This window comes from Euleptes europaea, chromosome 7, assembly GCF_029931775.1.
Source record: "Euleptes europaea isolate rEulEur1 chromosome 7, rEulEur1.hap1, whole genome shotgun sequence".
Lineage (NCBI taxonomy): Eukaryota > Metazoa > Chordata > Lepidosauria > Squamata > Sphaerodactylidae > Euleptes > Euleptes europaea.
The window spans coordinates 93668915-93686212 of NC_079318.1; positions in this window are offsets into that span (position 1 = coordinate 93668915).

Below are 17298 nucleotides of genomic sequence, written 5' to 3' on the forward strand. Positions count from 1 at the left end.
TTAATTAGAATATAATTGCGGGATAGATGGTAGAAATAATATATGTTATACCCAGACCAGAGTAAGGCATGTGAATGGTAGCGTAACGCTTGATGTGTTAGGTCGAGTATAAGTGATTTTGTGTGGCGTGTGTATTTTGTGTATTGTACGTATTGTGTTTGTTTTGATGTTTGTATTGATGATGTAAGAGGAAGGCACTGGCAAACCACCTGTTAGTCTCTTGCCGTGAAAACCCTCAAAAGGGGTCGCCATAAGTCTGCTGTGACTTGACGGCACTTTACACACACACACACACAAACACACACACACACACACTGATGTTGTGAGTTTAAAATAAAAGAAGAAGAGGTGGAGTAAACCATCTGCATCTGATGCAGGGGCCCGGTAGAATCATCCATCTTCAGCAAAAGTCGAACAGAAGAATAGTGGTATGTGTAGTCAGCCTACTCAGAAGGCAAATAGTTCTGCTGCATCTGAACCAGGAGTGACTGAGTGAACCAGTCAGACCTGATGCATAGATGAGAAAGAATTGCCCCTGCCCCCAGCAAAAAGGCTGGCTAGGAAGAGGCAGGGGCAGAACAGTGTCTCATACAGAGGCACGGGTGGGCAGCCTCCTCCATTGGGAATGCTTGACGTTCTTAGAAAGCTATTTAATTAATTTATTTTTCTTGTCTCTTGGAGTGATCCCTGGCCCAGAGTTTGGGAATTAAGGGTATGTTTAGCCTGAGGAGAAGGCCGAGTGGTGAAATGATAACCAAGTACTTGAAGGGCTGTCATATAGAGCAGGGATGGGGGACCTTTTTTCTGCCAAGGGCCATTTGGAAATTTATAACATCATTCGTGGGCCATACAAAATTATCAACTTAAAAATTAGCCAACCAAGCCCCAAGCAGGCAGCTGTCCCATATGACCCTCCCCCCCCGGCACGGGCAAGCAGGTAGGCATCCAACCAGTGGTGTACTTGTCTACCTGGTGGCACAGGATGGTCTGTTGCACCAGCTGGGCGTAGCCGTCTAGCGACCCTGGAGTTGCTCCTGCTCTGCATGGTTGGGGCCAGATTCTACAGCCGGCTCCTGCTACCTCCGCCAGCAGGGATGAAATGAGGACACACTGGCTAAGAACTCACCCTCCCACGGATTCTGGCCCTGCCCCCTTTAATGCCTCTATTGTCGCCACTTCCGCCCGAGCCCTCTTGTAGTACAGAGGGAGTACATTTCTCCAGGACCCGGCCCCAGTTTCTTGGGCGGTCCTAGCAGCTCCATAGCTAATGACTCTTCTGCAAGGGTTTTTTTTCCTTTTCTCAGCAAAACAAACTCACATCCACCTTGAATTGAGGCTATTCCTGTCTGCAGGAGGGGGCAGATCGCCAGTCTTAGATCCTTCTGAGCTAGAGATCTGCCAGGATGCACAAAGGGCCAGACCAAATGATTTCGCAGGCCTTAAATGGCCCCTGGGCCTGATGTTCCCCACCCCTGATATAGAGGATGGCGCCGAGTTGTTTTCTGTAGCCCCATAAGGCCGGACTAGAACCAACGGGTTGAAATTAAATCAAAAAGGCCGGACTAGAACCAACGGGTTGAAATTAAATCAAAAGAGTTTCCGTCTAGACATTAGGAAGAACTTTCTAACAGTTAGAGCGGTTCCTCAGTGGAACAGGCTTCCTCGGGAGATGGTAAGCTCTCCTTCCCTGGAGGTTTTTAAGTAGAGGCTAGATGGCCATCGCCCTGACCTGGATGGCCCAGGCTAGCCTGATCTCGTCAGATCTCAGAAGCTAAGCAGGGTCAGCCCTGGTTAGTATTTGGATGGGAGACCACCAATGAATACCAGGGTTGCTGTGCAGAGGAAGGCACTGGCAAACCACCTCTGATAGTCTCTTGCCATGAAAACCCCAAAAAGGGGTCGCCATAAGTCGGCTGCGACTTGACGGCACTTTACACACACAGATGGCCATCTGTCATCAATGCTGATTCTATTACCTTGGGCAGATGATGAGAGGGGGGGCATCTTGGCCATCTTCTGGGCATGGAGTAGGGGTCACTGGGTGTGTGTAGTGGGCGAGGTAGTTGTGAATTCCCTGCATTGTGCAAGGGGTTGGACTAGATGACCCTAGTGGTCCCTTCCAACTCTATGATTCTATGAATGACTACACAGAGCAGGGCATTTCTCCCCTGCCTTCCCTGCCCCGTCTGTTCCTTTGTTAGCCTCATTACGTTGCTCCCTGCCACCCATCAACCCAGTACTTGGGGCGGCTTAGCCTGCAAATATGTCGGCGGTGGTATTGCATCCAGCTTCTGAGGAGCGCAGGCGACATTAAGTGAGATGGATAACTGGGAAATGGTTCGGGAGACAAGAGTTTTACTGCTGACTGGCTTTAGCTTTCAACGGGTTGCTTGTCGGATTCTCTCCCCCCCTTTCCCTTGACTGCCTGATACTTGTTTGTGTGAGGAACAAGATAATTCACTTTAATGAATTATAAAACTTGTTTCGCTGCAGTGGGTCTTCATTTTTCCCCCCACTCCCCACTCCTGCCGCTGCAGATTTACTGTCGGAGTAGAATAAAATTAACTTAGATCTCACTCGACTTGTTCCCAAGGTTGCGGCTTCCCCGTTGGTTCGTGGGTGTGCGAGACACAGTGGCTCGCTGGAACCTGGATTAGAGGACACCCCTGGGGAGAAGGAGGAGGGGAACCAGGGCGGGGCCTTGGTCAGATTTGGAGAAACCTGGCCTCCTGATTGGCTAAGGAAGCCGGGGTCGCGAGCCTTGGAGTGTCCCGGCTGGGGCAGACTACCCAGCGCATGGCATAAGAAGAAGAAAAAGAGTTGGTTTTTATATGCCAACTTTCTCTACCACTTAAGGCAGAATCAAACGGTCTTACAATCACCTTCCCCTCCCCACAACAGACACCCTGTAAGGTAGGTGAGGCTGAGAGAGCTCAAAGAGAGCTGTGACTAGCCTCAGGTCACCCAGCTGGCTTCATGTGGAGGAGTGGGGAATCAAATGTGGTTCTCCAGATCAGAGTCCACCGCTCCAAACCACCATTCTTAACCACTACATCACACTGGAAGCCGGGGTCGCGAGCCTTGGAGTGGCTGGGCTGGGGCAGACTGCCCAGCGCTGAGGTCATGGTGTAAGAGTGGGTGATGCCATTGCCAGAGGGGCGGGGCCTTCTAAGGAGCCCTGGCAGAGGCCACTGTGCCAGCGTGAGTGGCTTATGGGCCCAACAGGGCAGTAATGGCTTGACTGCTAGGACTCTCAAACAGTGGTCAATCAGGCGTCGGCCAGTTGACCTTGCAAATTAACCCTGCGAAGGTCACTATCCCGTGGCCATTTTTACCGAGGTCCCCCACGAGCACCACTTGATTAAATTCCACCTGGCGGGGCACTCCTAGTCCCGTTCCCGAGGCCAGAGGGAAAGAAGAGGAAGCAGCCAGGTGACACTTCATCCTGCTTGTGGCTCATTGGTAGAGCCTCTGCTTGGCATGCAGAAGGTCCCAGGTTCAATCCCCGGAATCTCCAGTTAAAGGGACCAGGCAAGTTGGTGATGTGAAAGACCTCTGCCTGAGACCCTGGAGAGCCATTGCCGGTCTGAGTAGACACGGTACTGACTTTGATGGATCAAGGGTCTGATTCAGTATAACGCAGCTTCATGTGTTTGATGGATCAAGGGTCTGATTCAGTATAACGCAGTGTATATGTGCCTGGCCCCATACCTTACTACTTCCCTCAGAACACTTTATTATATGTGTTTCTTTTTTTGGAGTGTGTGGGTCTTATTCTTTTTATTTTCAACACTACACATAACAAAATACACAACACACATAGAATCATAGAGCTGGAAGGGACCACCAGGGTCATCTAGTCTCTTTGGAAAGCTTCCTCCTTCTCCCCTCCCTGTTCACAACTACCCCCCCACCCTCCTAGTGACCCCTACTCCACGCCCAGAAGATGGCCAGGATGCCCTCCCTCTCATCATCTGCTTAAGGTCCTAGAATCAGTATTGCTGACAGATGGCCATCTAGCCTCTGTTTACAAACCTCCAGGGAAGGAGGTGTGATCTGGCATGGAACTGTTTAAACTTCTGGGGAGGCTGGGTGCTGCAGTCTTCTAGGTAACAAGTTGTTTGTGTAACTAGCAATGTTAACCCAGTTTGGGACTGGTATGGACACGGTTGCCCCATTTCCTAACCATGGTTAGGAGTTAGGGAGCAGTCCCCAAAAGCTTGCCTGCTTCTTCCCTCTCCTCTCTCTTTCCTTTTCAAAATCAACCATGGTAAGACACAAACCAAGAATTTGCAGCCACGCTTAGAAAATCGCCGTTGCAGACTCTGGTTAGCGTTAAGATGGAAGCAGGTTAGCTCTGAAAAGGGAAGGGAAAAGAATTTGTGCTCGAGGAGAGAGGGAATGGGAGGCGTGTGCAAGCCCATGGGCATTCCCGCTCTGCTAACCATGGTTAGGAAACTGGGTATGGTGAGGGGAGGGGCTGTGGCTCAGTGTTAGAGCATGCGCTTTGCATGCAGAACGTCTCAGGTTCAGTCCCCAGCATCTCCAGTTCAAAGGACCAGGCAGTAGGTGATGTGAAAGACCACCATTTGAAACCATGAAAGGGGGCTCTGGCTCAGTGTTAGAGCATGCACTTTGCATGCAGAAGGTCTCAGGTTCAATCCCCGGCGTCTCCAGTTCAAAGGATCAGGCAGTAGGTGATGGGAAAGACCTCAGCCTGAGACCCTGAAGAGCTGCTGCCTTTGATGGATCGATGGTCTGATTCAGTATGAGGCAGCTTCATGTGTTCGTGTGACGATTTGTGCACCAAAGCTTGGTGATTCAGAAGGCTCTGAAAAATTGCACATGTGCACATGGCTGACTTTTCCTGTGGAGATAGTTTCAGGGAGGAGCCGTGTTGGTCTCCAGTAAAACCAGGTAGATTCGAGTCCAGTCGCACCTTTAGAGGCCAACAAGAGTTTCAGGATTAAATGAATATAATAAGCAGACTAGTTTGGAATAGTTAGAGGAGATATAGAATAAACTATAGATAACCTGAAAGATAAGTATAGACAATAAAATGTAGTGATTGTTTTTCACAAATTGAGGTAATGGTAAATATAAATTTGGTTCTGTCAGTCTACAGGGGAAATATTAGCAATGGATTTGGGCAGATGATGAGAGGGAGGGCATCTTGGCCATCTTCTGGGCATGGAGTAGGGGGTCACTGGGGTTGTGTGGGGGGAGGCAGTTGTGAATTTCCTGCATTGTGCAGGGGCTTGGACTAGATAACCCTGGTGGTCCCTTCTAACTCTATGATTCTATGATTGTGACTTAGAATAGCTTATTAATTAAATAATTCTTTTGTAAAACACAAATAGATTGTATTAGAAGGCATTATATACACCGATGCCCTTGGAAGTTTGAATATGCCGTATGTATGAGAATGTGTGCAATTTGATTTTATGTAAAAAAATTATAAAATAGTATTTAAAAAAGGAGTTTCAAGGTATAAGAAGAAGAGTTGGTTTTATATGCCGACTTTATCTACCACTTAAGGGAGAATCAAACCGGCTTATAATCACCTTCCCCTCCCCACAGCAGACACCCTGTGAGGTAGGCAAGGCTGAGAGAGCTCTAAGAGAGCTGTGACTAGCCCAAGGTCACCCAGCAGGCTTCATGTGTTGTAGTGGGGAAACCAACCCGGTTCCCCAGATTAGCGTCCCCTGCCATGTGGAGGTGTGGGGAATTGAACCTGGTTCTCCGAATTAGAGTCCGCTGCTCCAAACCACCGCTCTTAAGCACTACACCACACTGGCTCTCTGATATAAGCTTTAAAGAGTCAAAGCTCCCTTTGCGTCTGATAGCTTTGACTCTCGAAAGCTTTTGCCCTGAAACTTTTGTTGGTCTCTGAGGCCCCACTGGGCTCGAAATTACCTGGTTTCGCTATGGAGAGATTGCGAGGTGGCCAGTACCATTCATTAAACATTATTCCGACTGTATTTACGTGAGATGCAGGTAAAAAGATGGCTCCTGCTTGCATCTTTGGAAAACTGCCACGTCTCTTTGCTAAAAACAAAGACTTTGGGAAGGTTCTGGATGGATTTGCTGCAAGCAAACGCTGGGTGTGCCTTTGGAGCGAGACGGAGAGAGTTGCTCTCCCAATTTTATTTTTTTATTTTTTTTTGTTCTCCGAAGGAAATCCGTTTGCCGGATGCGGGTGTTAAAAATGGTTGCCTAGGAATGGCCCCCTCGGCTGCTGAACAAGGCCGGATCGGTTGGGTCTCCCCCTGCCCGGTGAATCATTCCCTAACTCATTTGAGTCTCCTAATTTAATCTGGGGCGGGGGGAGGTGTCGCGGCCTTGATGGCATAAAATTCTTTATCGCCTTGATGTTTCAATAGCGCATTGTTTGGGTTTTCTCAGCCATTGTGGGCAAACGAGCAGCGTGGGGGATTCTGGACATTCAAATGGGCGCTTAGCAGAATCGGGGGTGGGGGGAGGAATAATGCACATTACTAAGCATTGGACTCAGATTCTTAGACACCTGGTATCTCTCCCCCCCCTCCACGCTCCACCTCCCAAACCCACGATATTAAAATAGTCGCCAGAGTGGCAAGGCTGTAGGTACCTCTCAGTCCTAGGGGAACGTAGAAAAGCCATAGAACAGGAGTGTCAAACATAAGGCCCGCAGGCCAGATCCGGCCCCTTGAGAGCTCTTATCTGGCCCACGAGGCAGCCCCCCCCCCACTCTTGATCTGGGCTGGCAAGGCATAGCCCAGCCTGACCAAGTGACATTTATGTCATATCCGGCCTTCGTAACAATTGAGTTTGACACCCCTGCCATAGAATGTTATTGGGTTTTTTTGGGGGGGAGGGAAGGGGAGGTTGTAGCAAGCGTGGTGTAGCGGTTAAGAGCGGTGGTTTGGAGCGGTGGACTCTGATCTGGAGAACCGGGTTTGATTCCCCACTCCTCCACATGAGCGACGGACACGAATCTTTTATTATTTTAACTTTACACTATACGTTTTTATTTGTATATTTTAACTTTGTATTATATGTGTGTGCATTATATGTTGTTAGTGGCCCTGAGCCTGGCTTTGCCGGGAAAGGGCGGGGTATAAATCAAACCAAATAAATAAATAATCTGATGAACTGGATTTGTTCCCCCACTCCTACATATGAAGCCAGCTGGGTGACCTTGGGCTAGTCACACTCTCTTTGCCTTACCTACCTCACAGGGTGTCTTGTGGGGAGGGGAAGGGAAGGCGATTGTCAGACGGTTTGATTCTTCCTTAAGCGGTAGAGAAAGTCGGCATATAAAGACCAACTCTTCTTCTTGTGGTTATAAACATGCGCTTGATATTTTGTGGGCTACACTGATGTCATCTCAGAAACTTCCTTTGAGCACCGGTCTGGAAACCCTTTTCAGGAAGAGTGTAGTAAGAGCTTCCCGGGGCAGAGGAAGGCTCCATTTGATGCCGTTATTTTCTTTTCAACGGTGACCAGGCCAGTGCACCTTCAGGAAGCTCAGAAGCGGGCCTGGAGGGCAGCAGCTCTCCCCTATTATTTGACCCCTAGCAACTAGTATTCTGGGGTACACTGCACCTGGACCTGGAGTTTCCATTGATAGACTTACCAGCCTCCAGGAATTTTTCTAATCCATTTCTAAACACATTTAAGCCCCTAGCCGTTGCTACATTTTGTGTTACTAAGTTCCATGCCTTAATCATGCATTATATATATGCGTGTGTGTATTTTTTAATCTGTTCTGCATCTGTTTCCTGTCAGCTTCATTGGGTGACCCTCCCTCCTTTACAAAGAAGAAGGGGAGCTTACAAATGATTTCCATCTCTTGACACCTATTTGTAGCCTATTTCATAGAATCATAGAATCGTAGAGTTGGAAGGGACCACTGGGGTCATCTATTCCAACCCCCTGCACAATGCAGGACATTCACAACTACCTCCCCCCCCCCACACACAGTGACCCCTATTCCATGCCCAGAAGATGGCCAAGATGCCCTCCCTCTCATGATCTGCCTAAGGTAATAGAATCAACATTGCTGACAGATGGCCATCTAGCCTCTTGCTTAAAACCTCCAGGGAAGGAGCACTTACCACCTCCCAAGGAAGCCTGTTCCACTGAGAAACTGCTCTGTTGGAAAATTCTTCCTAATGTCTAGACGGAAGCTTTTTTGATTTAATTTCCACCCGTTGGTTCTGGTCTGACCTTCTGGGGCAACAGGAAACAACTCGGCACCCTCCTCTCTATGACAGCCCTTCAAGCCCTTGAAGTGTTTGTAGCCTGTAAGAGGAAAGGACTGGTTTTAAATCATTCCCTGCTTGCTCTCCTGGAGGCCATGATTGCTCATCATAGCTGAGCAAATAACTGGGGCATTTGCAAGCCTGGGTTAAGTGAACTGGGAGATTGATGAGGGCGCATTTCTACCTAAGGCCTAATAGTTTTCTAATAACCTTTTTGGTGCTGGAGACTGGCTCCTGTTGTGATTCCCATACAGCCAGATCCCTGGCAATCTTCTTCTTCTTCTTACCACCGCTCTTAACCACTACAGCACACTGCCAAGAAGCACTTGTCAGGGATGCTCTAGGGTGATCCTGCATTGAGTAGGGGGTTGGATGGCCTGAATGGCCCCTTCCAGCTCTATGATTCTATGATTCTAAGCCGAAGCCATCCCCTTCCTGTCCGGTGGAGAGACCCTGCTGCCATTCCTGGAAAACGAAGTGGGCTCCGTTTTCACACGTTCCAGGTGGGCTTGAGGGTGGACTTGCCTCAGAGTCCCCTTGCAGACCCCCGGGGTCCCTGGCCCCTAGTCTAAGAACAGGTCATTCCCTTAGCAAGTTCGAAGGCAATCCTCTTTTCCCTTTTGTCTCCTGTTTCCACACTTGTCCCGTTGTCCATCCCCTTTCTCTTCGCCTGCTGATCTCCAGCAAAGCCACGTTCCTTCATAAACCTAAAACTTTGAAAGCACAGAAAATTACATGAATTAAATATAATTGCCTTGCTTTGCATGATTTTGAATAGAGAATTTGGATTATGTTTGCAGCATGCCCTGCCCCCCACCCTCCCGGTATATAATTCCATATTAATTACCCTTTCTCACTCCCATCTAGGGTCAGATTGTGCCCCGTTTCTTAATGCGTTAAACTCACTTGAAGCCCGCCTGGAAATTCTGGGATAATTATAATTTTGAATTTGTGCCGTGATGGGTGGCTGATGAATTAGTTTGGTGGGATTGATTGAGAGAGCAAACTTAAGCAGATCTACTCGGAATCCTACGTGGGTCTGTTCAACGGGCCTTATTCCCAGGGAGATGTTCCTAGCATCGCACGGCAAACCTCTCGACTGGAAACTGCCCCAATTAGTGTAGCAGCAGATTTTTTTTTTTAAAGCTGAATTATTACTGTTACTACAAGCCTTTACAAAAATTGGAGAGGTGAAGATCTTCTAAGAAGAAGCATTCCCGCTTTTCCTCACACAGACGGAATGGCTTCCAGTCCTAGCAGATGTGTTCCCTCTTCTTTCCTGACACACAGGAGGGAATATTTCTTCTAAAGTGATCCCCACTGCCACTGGAGGGAAAGAGAGAGTGTGGTGTAGTGGTTAGGAGTGGTGGACTCTGCTCTGGAGAACTGGGTTTGATTCCCCACTCCTTCACATGAGCGTCGGACTCTAATCTGTAGAACGGGGTTGGTTTCCCCACTCCTCCACATGAAGCCAGCCAGGTGACCTTGGGCTAGTCACAACTCTCTCTGAACTCTCTCAGCCCCACCTACCTCACAAGGTGTCTGTTGCGGGGAGAGGAAGGGAAGGAGATTGTAAGCCGGTTTGATTCCCCTTAACAGGGAGAGAAAATCGGCACATAAAAACCAACTCTTTCTTCTTCTAATCTAAACTCCCAAAGAAAGCTGTCTTCTTTTCAGAGCTGTGGGGTTTATTGATATTCTGATGTATGCAGATTTAATCAGTTAATAGAACTGATTAATTGATGAAAGCTTATATGATTATTTGATGAACCTTTCTGTGACTGCCCGCCCTGGTTTGCATAGGTTACACGAGGACATGACAGCAGGCCACGCATTAGCGAATGCCCATTAAGGGATCCATTTTGCTAATGCCAACACGTCCCACCAACGAGAGGAGTCTTCCCCAATGGGAAGGTCTTCTTGCGCTGAAGGAAGGTGCTGCCGTTAGTAGCACGGATCCACGGGGCCCACCCCGGTATTTTAACTCAGGAAAGTACCTTTTGGTTTGAAAACATGTCCCTAGCATCTCCAGAATGCAGTGGGGGATCTTCATAATTATGGATTGGTGTCACTTTTCCCAGTGAACCCGAGAGCCAGCATGGTGTAGTGGTTAAGAGCTGTGGTTAGGAGCGTTGGAGTCTGATCTGGAGAACCGGGTTGGATTCCCCACTCGGCCACATGAGCGGCGGAGTCTAATCTGGTGGGCTGGATTTGTTTCCCCACTCCTACACACGAAGCCGGCTGGGTGACCTTGGGCTAGTCACAGCTCTCTCAGCCCCACCTGCCTCACAGGGGGTCTGTTGTGGGGAGGGGAAGGGTTTTCGGGGTGTGAGCTTTCGTGAGTCACAGTGCCCTTCGCCAGACGCCTTTCGAGCTTTCTCTCGAAAGCTCATCCCCGAAAACCCTGTTGTCCTCTAAGGGTGCTGCTGGACTTGAGTCGAGCTGCTCTAATTAATTAGGTTTACAGAGGCTGCTGAGCAACATGGCTCTCTGAGCGGCTTACAATAAATACTGAACAAATTGCGAGCAAGATAAGGCGGCTTCTTGCTGAAGCTAAGCGGGCCCGGTCTGGAAAAGTTCTCTGGCCGGGGGGGGACACACACACACACACACACACACAAATCTGAATTAGTGCGCGACGGGCATGCGAGGTTTTGAGTGGCGAATGGGGCCAGTCGCTACATTATGGGGAATTAGGGGGGAGTCGCTTTTCTTGGGCTGTGCCACTTCCAGTCCCAGAGGGGAGGAGCTACACTAGGGTTGCCAACTTCCACGTAGTAGCTGGAGATCTACTGCTATTACAACTGATCTCCAGCCCATAGAGATCAGTTCACCTGGAGAAAATGGCCACTTTGGCAGTTGGACTCTATGGCATTGAAGTCCCTCCCCTCCCCAAACCCCGCCCTCAGGCTCCACCCCTAAAACCTCCCGCTGGTAGCAAAGAAGGACCTGGCAACCCTAAACTACACGTTGAGCTACATGTTGAAATGGAGAACCGGGTTTGATTCCCCACTCCCCCACATGAGTGGTGGACTCTAATCTGGAGAACCGGGTTCAATTCCCCACTCCTCCACACAAAGCCAGTTGGGTGACCTTGGGCTAGTCACAGTTCTCTCTGAACTCTCTCAGCCTCACCTACCTCACAAGGTGTCTGTTGTGGGGAAGGGATTGTAAGCCGGTTTGATTCTTCCTTAAGTGGTAGAGAAAGTTGGCATATAAAAACCAAATCCTCTTCTTCTTCCCCCATGGGGTTGTTCAGGCAGCCGGCTCCGAAGTAGACAGTGCACCTTGCTGAGTCGGCAGAGAAATTGATTCAGTGATTTTGTTTTGCTGATGGGGTAATGTTTGGTGGCTAACGGTTTTAAAATGTGATTTTTTAAATTGTGTATTTTAAAATTTGTTAGCTGCCTTTCGGTGCCCTCACGAGGGCAGAAAGGCGGGATATAAATTGTGAAAATGAATAAAAATAAATACTTGCTGTAGGGACCAAGAGGAGGCAGTTGTCCCCAGGTCCAGGAAGGCTGGAGGCTGTCCCTCCCCCGGCTCGCCCAGTTGGTGGAGGGCCAACCAGGATATAAAACTCACCGCCTCTGTGCTCTTGACGGCGGGTTGGCTCCCATGAACCACAAATGGACGGTGGTTTCAGAGGGTTACTGCAGCCCAAGCTGTGCTCACAACCTTCGATCCCAACGGAAGTCGGTTTCAGGTAGCCGGCTCGAGGTTGACTCAGCCTTCCATCCTTCCGAGGTCGGTAAAATGAGTACCAAGCTTGCTGGAGGTAAAGGGAAGATGACTGGGGAAGGCACTGACAAACCACCCTGTAAAAACAAAGTCTGCCTAGTAAACTTCGGGATGTGATGTCACCCCATGGGTCAGGAATGACCCGGTGCTTGCACAGGGGACCTTTACCTTTTACCAGTAGCATCTTAGAGACCAACAAGATCTGGGTATGAGCTTCCAAGAGCCAAAGAGACATGTCTGACGAAGGGGGCTTTAACACTCAAAAGCTCATAGCCTGAAACTCTTGTAGGTCACCAATGACCTACTTGTAGGTCACTGGACTTGACTCTAACTGTTCAAATGCAAAGTGCTCTCGGACGTCGGTTTTTCTCCAGCATCTCCCTGAGACCTCCAGAAAGCTGGTGCTGGGGGGGATTGGGGGGGGTATCATGGACAAAATGCCATGAAGCACAGGATGCCACAGTGAGGAGGGGAAATCGGGCAACATCAAGAAGAAGAAGAAGAGTTGGTTTTTATACCCCACTTTTCTCTATCTTTTGAGGACAATCAAACCGGCTTACAATCTCCTTCCCTTCCTCACCGCACAACAGACACCCTGTGCTGTAGGTGGGACTGAGAGAGTTCTGAGAGAGTTGTGACTAGCCCAAGGTCACCCAGCTGGCTTCATGTGGAGGAGTGGGGAAACCAACCCGGCTCACCAGATTAGAGTCCACCGCTCATGTGGAGGAGTGGGGAATCAAACCCGGTTTTTCCGATTAGAGTCCACCACTCGTGGAGGAGTGGGGAATCAAACCCAGTTCTCCCGATTACAGTCCACCGTTCTTAACCGCTATACCGCGCTGGCTCTCAGAGCCCTCCCAGCTCCCTGTGTTGGCTAAGCAAGCTTTCCATTGGTGGAAGAAGGACTTGGGACGATCTGACCTCACTGCCTCTCCCCTGCCTCGTGCCATTTTAACCAGCAGGCCCTCCGCCTCACCCCCAGATCACTGTTTTTTCCAGTGATCTTAGGGGGCTTCACCTAAGGGAAGACAGAGAAGGATCTGCCTCCTAGAATGCTTTCTGCTTGATTCACGGCCTCCATCCCGGTATATATTCTCACTCTCTCTCTGCCTCTGCTTCTCTCCCTTGCATTACTTAACCCCACCCCCATGCAAGCCTGTCAGAGCACAGTTAGGCCGGCTCAGCCTTTTTCCACCTTGTTCCACAATCTGAGCTGGACCCCTGTCTTGGAAAGACGGAGCCGCCTGCACCTCGGTCACGTTCTCTCCTGCCCCCGTTTGCACTGCGCTCATCTCCTTCCCCGTGCGGCTTTCCTACTCGATTCCAAAGGCTGTCACTCAAGCTCACTATCTATCTGTCTAAACCAACTAACAGGTCTGTCATGCCGTAGCATGACCGAGGAAAGGAGCTCTGCGTCAGGCTGCACAGATTGGAAGGGGGGGCTGTGTGGGTAGGATCCGGCGCAGTTCTCAGTAACTCCCACTGAGCGTGGCGTAGTGGTTAAGAGCGGTGGTTTGGAGCGGTGGACTCTGATCTGGAGAACCGGGTTTGATTCCCCCACTCCTCCACGTGAGCGGCAGAGGCTAATCTGGTGAACTGGATTTGTTTCTCCACTCCTCCACATTAAGTGAGCTGGGTGACCATGGGCTAGTCACAGCTCTCTCAGCCCCACCTACCTCACAGGGTGCCTGTTGTGGGGAGGGGAAGGGAAGGCGATTGTAAGCCGGTTTGTGTCTCCCTTAAGTGGTAGAGGAAGTCGACATATAAAAACCAACTGCTGCTGCTGCTTAATAGGCTGCTGATTGCATTTTAAAAAAAATATTCCCTTCATTTATTTGGGGACCCAAAACATCTTGCGTTGTTCTGCCTGTTCCTCCATTTTCTCCATTTAGTTGGTCGTGGGGAAGTTGTCCTGGATTTTGCGGCTGCCGGCGGGCGAATACAACTTTCCGTTCCGTTGGTGTCCCCAAGTACCCTTGTTTCTGCGTCCCCTGTAGGGTTATGGCTGCCGTCTATTGTGGTGGGGATGAGTAAATCCTGCAGTGGGGGACGACTTTGTGGGGGGTGGGGTCACAACCGTCCAGTTCTCCCTTAGCCATCGCAACAGCTTTATCATAGAATCGGAAGAGTCCATAGAGGCCATCTAGTCCAACCCCCTGCTCAATGCAGGGACAGACAAGAGCATCCCTGACAAGTGCTTGTCCAGCCTCTGCTTTAAGAATGCCAGTGAAGGGGAGCTCACCACCTCCCTAGACAGCTGATTCCACTGTCGAACAACTCTTACTGTAATTTCCCCCCCCCTAATATCCAGCAAGTCCCTTTCCGCCTGCAATTTGAACCCATTATTGCGAGTCCTATCCTCTGCTGCCAACAGGAACAGCTCCCTGCCCTCCTCTAAGTGACAGCCCTTCAAATACTTCAAGAGAGCAATCCTGTCCCCCTCAATTTCCTTTTCTCCAGACTAAACATTCCTAAGTCCCTCCATCTTTCCTTGTAGGGCTTGGTCTCCAGGTCCCTGATCATCCTAGTCGCTCTCCTCTGTGCCTGCTTGATTCTGTCCACATCCTTTTTGAAGTGAGGCCTCCAGAATGGCACACGATACTCCAGGTGCGGCCTGACCAATGCGGTGTGTAGCGGAACTCTTGACATTTTGTGATTTGGATGTCATGCCTCTGTTGATGCACCCCAAGATAGCATTAGCTATCCTTGGGATAGATGATCGTTTCCGGCTTGAGGAAAGCCGCCCTAGCAGAAACAAGCAATCATTCTTCATTCATGCTGTTTCTGTTTGACAGAGGGAAATTTGACTTTTGAAAGCTGGTACCCTGGAAATCCTGTTGATCTTTAAGAGGCTGCTGGACTCTAATCTAGCTGTTATGCTGTTTCTGTTTGTGAGGGAAGGGACTCAGGTGTTAGATTCTCCATGGGGCAGAGCAGCCTAAGGGACACTTCATATCCTCCCGGTTTCCACTATAAAGCTCCTCTCTTAGAATAGAATCATAGAATCATAAGAGTTGGAAGGGACCACCAGGGCCATCTAGTCCAACCCCCTGCACAATGCAGGAAACTCACAACCACCTCCCCCACACATACCCAGTGCCCAGAAGATGGTCAAGATGCCCTCCCTCTCATGAACTGCCTAAGTTCATAGAATCAGCACTGCTGACAGATGGCCATCTAGCCTCGTCTTAAAAACCTCCAGGGAAGGAGAGCTCACCACCTCCCGAGGAAGCCTGTTCCACCGAGGAACCACTCTGTTAAAAAATCTGACTTAATCCGTCCTTGCCCATCTCGATGGGCCTTTCAGTCATAAAATAACTAAAATTGCCAGGCGTTTCATTTGCCAAATTTGAAATTCAAGGATGGGAGTCGGGGACTTGCAGATGCGCTGCCTTGGAATGTGGCTTAGGTGAGACGTATTTAGCATTGACCCTTGAAAGACGTAACCGTGGACTTGCTCTCCCATACATAGAGGTACGGAGGCAACTAGAGTGACTCGCACCTTGAACTCTTGGTCGTTTCGGAAAGCCGTCGTCAGCCGCAACTGCTTGTGGATGCGCAAAAAGCATGGCGTTGAAACGCTTAGGGCTGTTTAGTTTAGAAAGAAGGGGAGATAGAGTTCTATAAAATTATCCGTGGTATGGAGAGAGTGGACAGGGAGAAGCTTTTCTTCCTCTCTCATCATACCAGAACGCAGGGTCATCTGCTGAAGCTGGAGGGCGAGAGATTCAAAACAGGCAAAAGGAACCATTTCTTCACACAACATATAGTTAAATTGTGGAACTCCCTGCTCCAAGATGTGATGATGGCCACCAACTTGGAAGGCTTTAAGAGGGCAGTGGACATGTTCCTGGAGGAGAGGGCTATCCATGGCTACTAGTCAAAATGGATACTAGTCATGATGCATACCTATTTCCTTTAGGATCAGAGGAGCATGCCTATTATATTAGGTGCTGTGGAACACAGGCAGGAGAATGCTGCTGCAGTTGTTTTGCTTGTGGGCTTTATAGAGACACCTGGTTGCCCACTGTGTGAACAGACTGCTGTCTTGATGGGCCTTGGTCTGATCCAGCATGGCTTTTCACTTGAACACATGAACACCTGAAGCTGCCCAATACTGAACCAGACCCTTGATCCATCAAAGTCAGTATTGTCTTCTCAGACCGGCAGTGGCTCTCCAGGGTCTCCCTTTAACTGGAGATGCTGGGGATTGAACCTGGGACCTTCTGCATGCCAAGCAGATGCTCTACCACTGAGCCACAGTCCCTCTTGTGTTAAACCATAGTTCTAACAATATTGGTAGTGGATAGGACTGCCTTGGAGCCTCGCAGATGGACGTAGGTGGACCCAGGCCCTGACTTCTGTATGAAGGCAGCTTTACAAACTGTCCCAAACCCTTAGGATTTGGGTTTCTATGGTGAAGTCTTCCTTGGATGGGGAGATGGTTCACAATGGGTAAGTCTACTTTGCGAAGGTGGGGTTCTGAGACCAGAGGTGCCTTTTGGACTGGAAAGGCCCAACCAAGTACTTGCAACATAGCTGATTTAATTTCAGGTTGAAATTAAATCAAAAGAGTTTCCATCTAGGCATTAAGACTGCTTTTCTAACGGTTAGAGCTGTTCCTCAGTGGAACAGGCTTTCTCGGGAGGTGGTGAGCTCTCCTTCCCTGGCGGTTTTTAAGCAGAGGCTAGATGGCCATCTGTCAGCAATGCTGATTCTATGACCTTAGGCAGTTCATAAGAGGGAGGGCATCTTGGCCATTTTCTGGGCATGGAGTAGGGGTCACTGGGGAGTGTGGGGGAGGTAGTTGGGAATTTCCTGCATTGTGCAGGGGGTTGGACTAGATGACCCTGGTGGTTCCTTCCAACTCTATGATTCTATTAGCCCCAGTGGGGGCTAACATTTCTATCTCTGTCGTATTGGGTGGGAAGATTTAGGGCTCTTCCCGATCACCATTTCGCATCGTTCGCAACTCGGCCACATGCCTCTCGAAGCGGGCCGAGCGAGAGGTTACAGTCCTTTGGCTTAATTTTCGGTTTCCCTGCAGGGACGCTCCCCCCTGCCCGCTGCCGAAGATGTTACTCGATTTGAATTGCGCTTAAAAAAAACAAACCCATCAACACCCAACGATGATATTCTGTATTTTCGGCAGCTAAGCGGTTAAAAGACCCTTGGAGGAGAAGCCCACACTCATGAATGAAAGGCAAAGTTTGGCAAGGTGCCAGCATATGCTTTAAGGAGTGGGGGCAAGAGAGGCAGCGCGGCACAGCCGATGATGGAAGTCGTGGGGAAGGGGGGGCGCGAAGCAGTT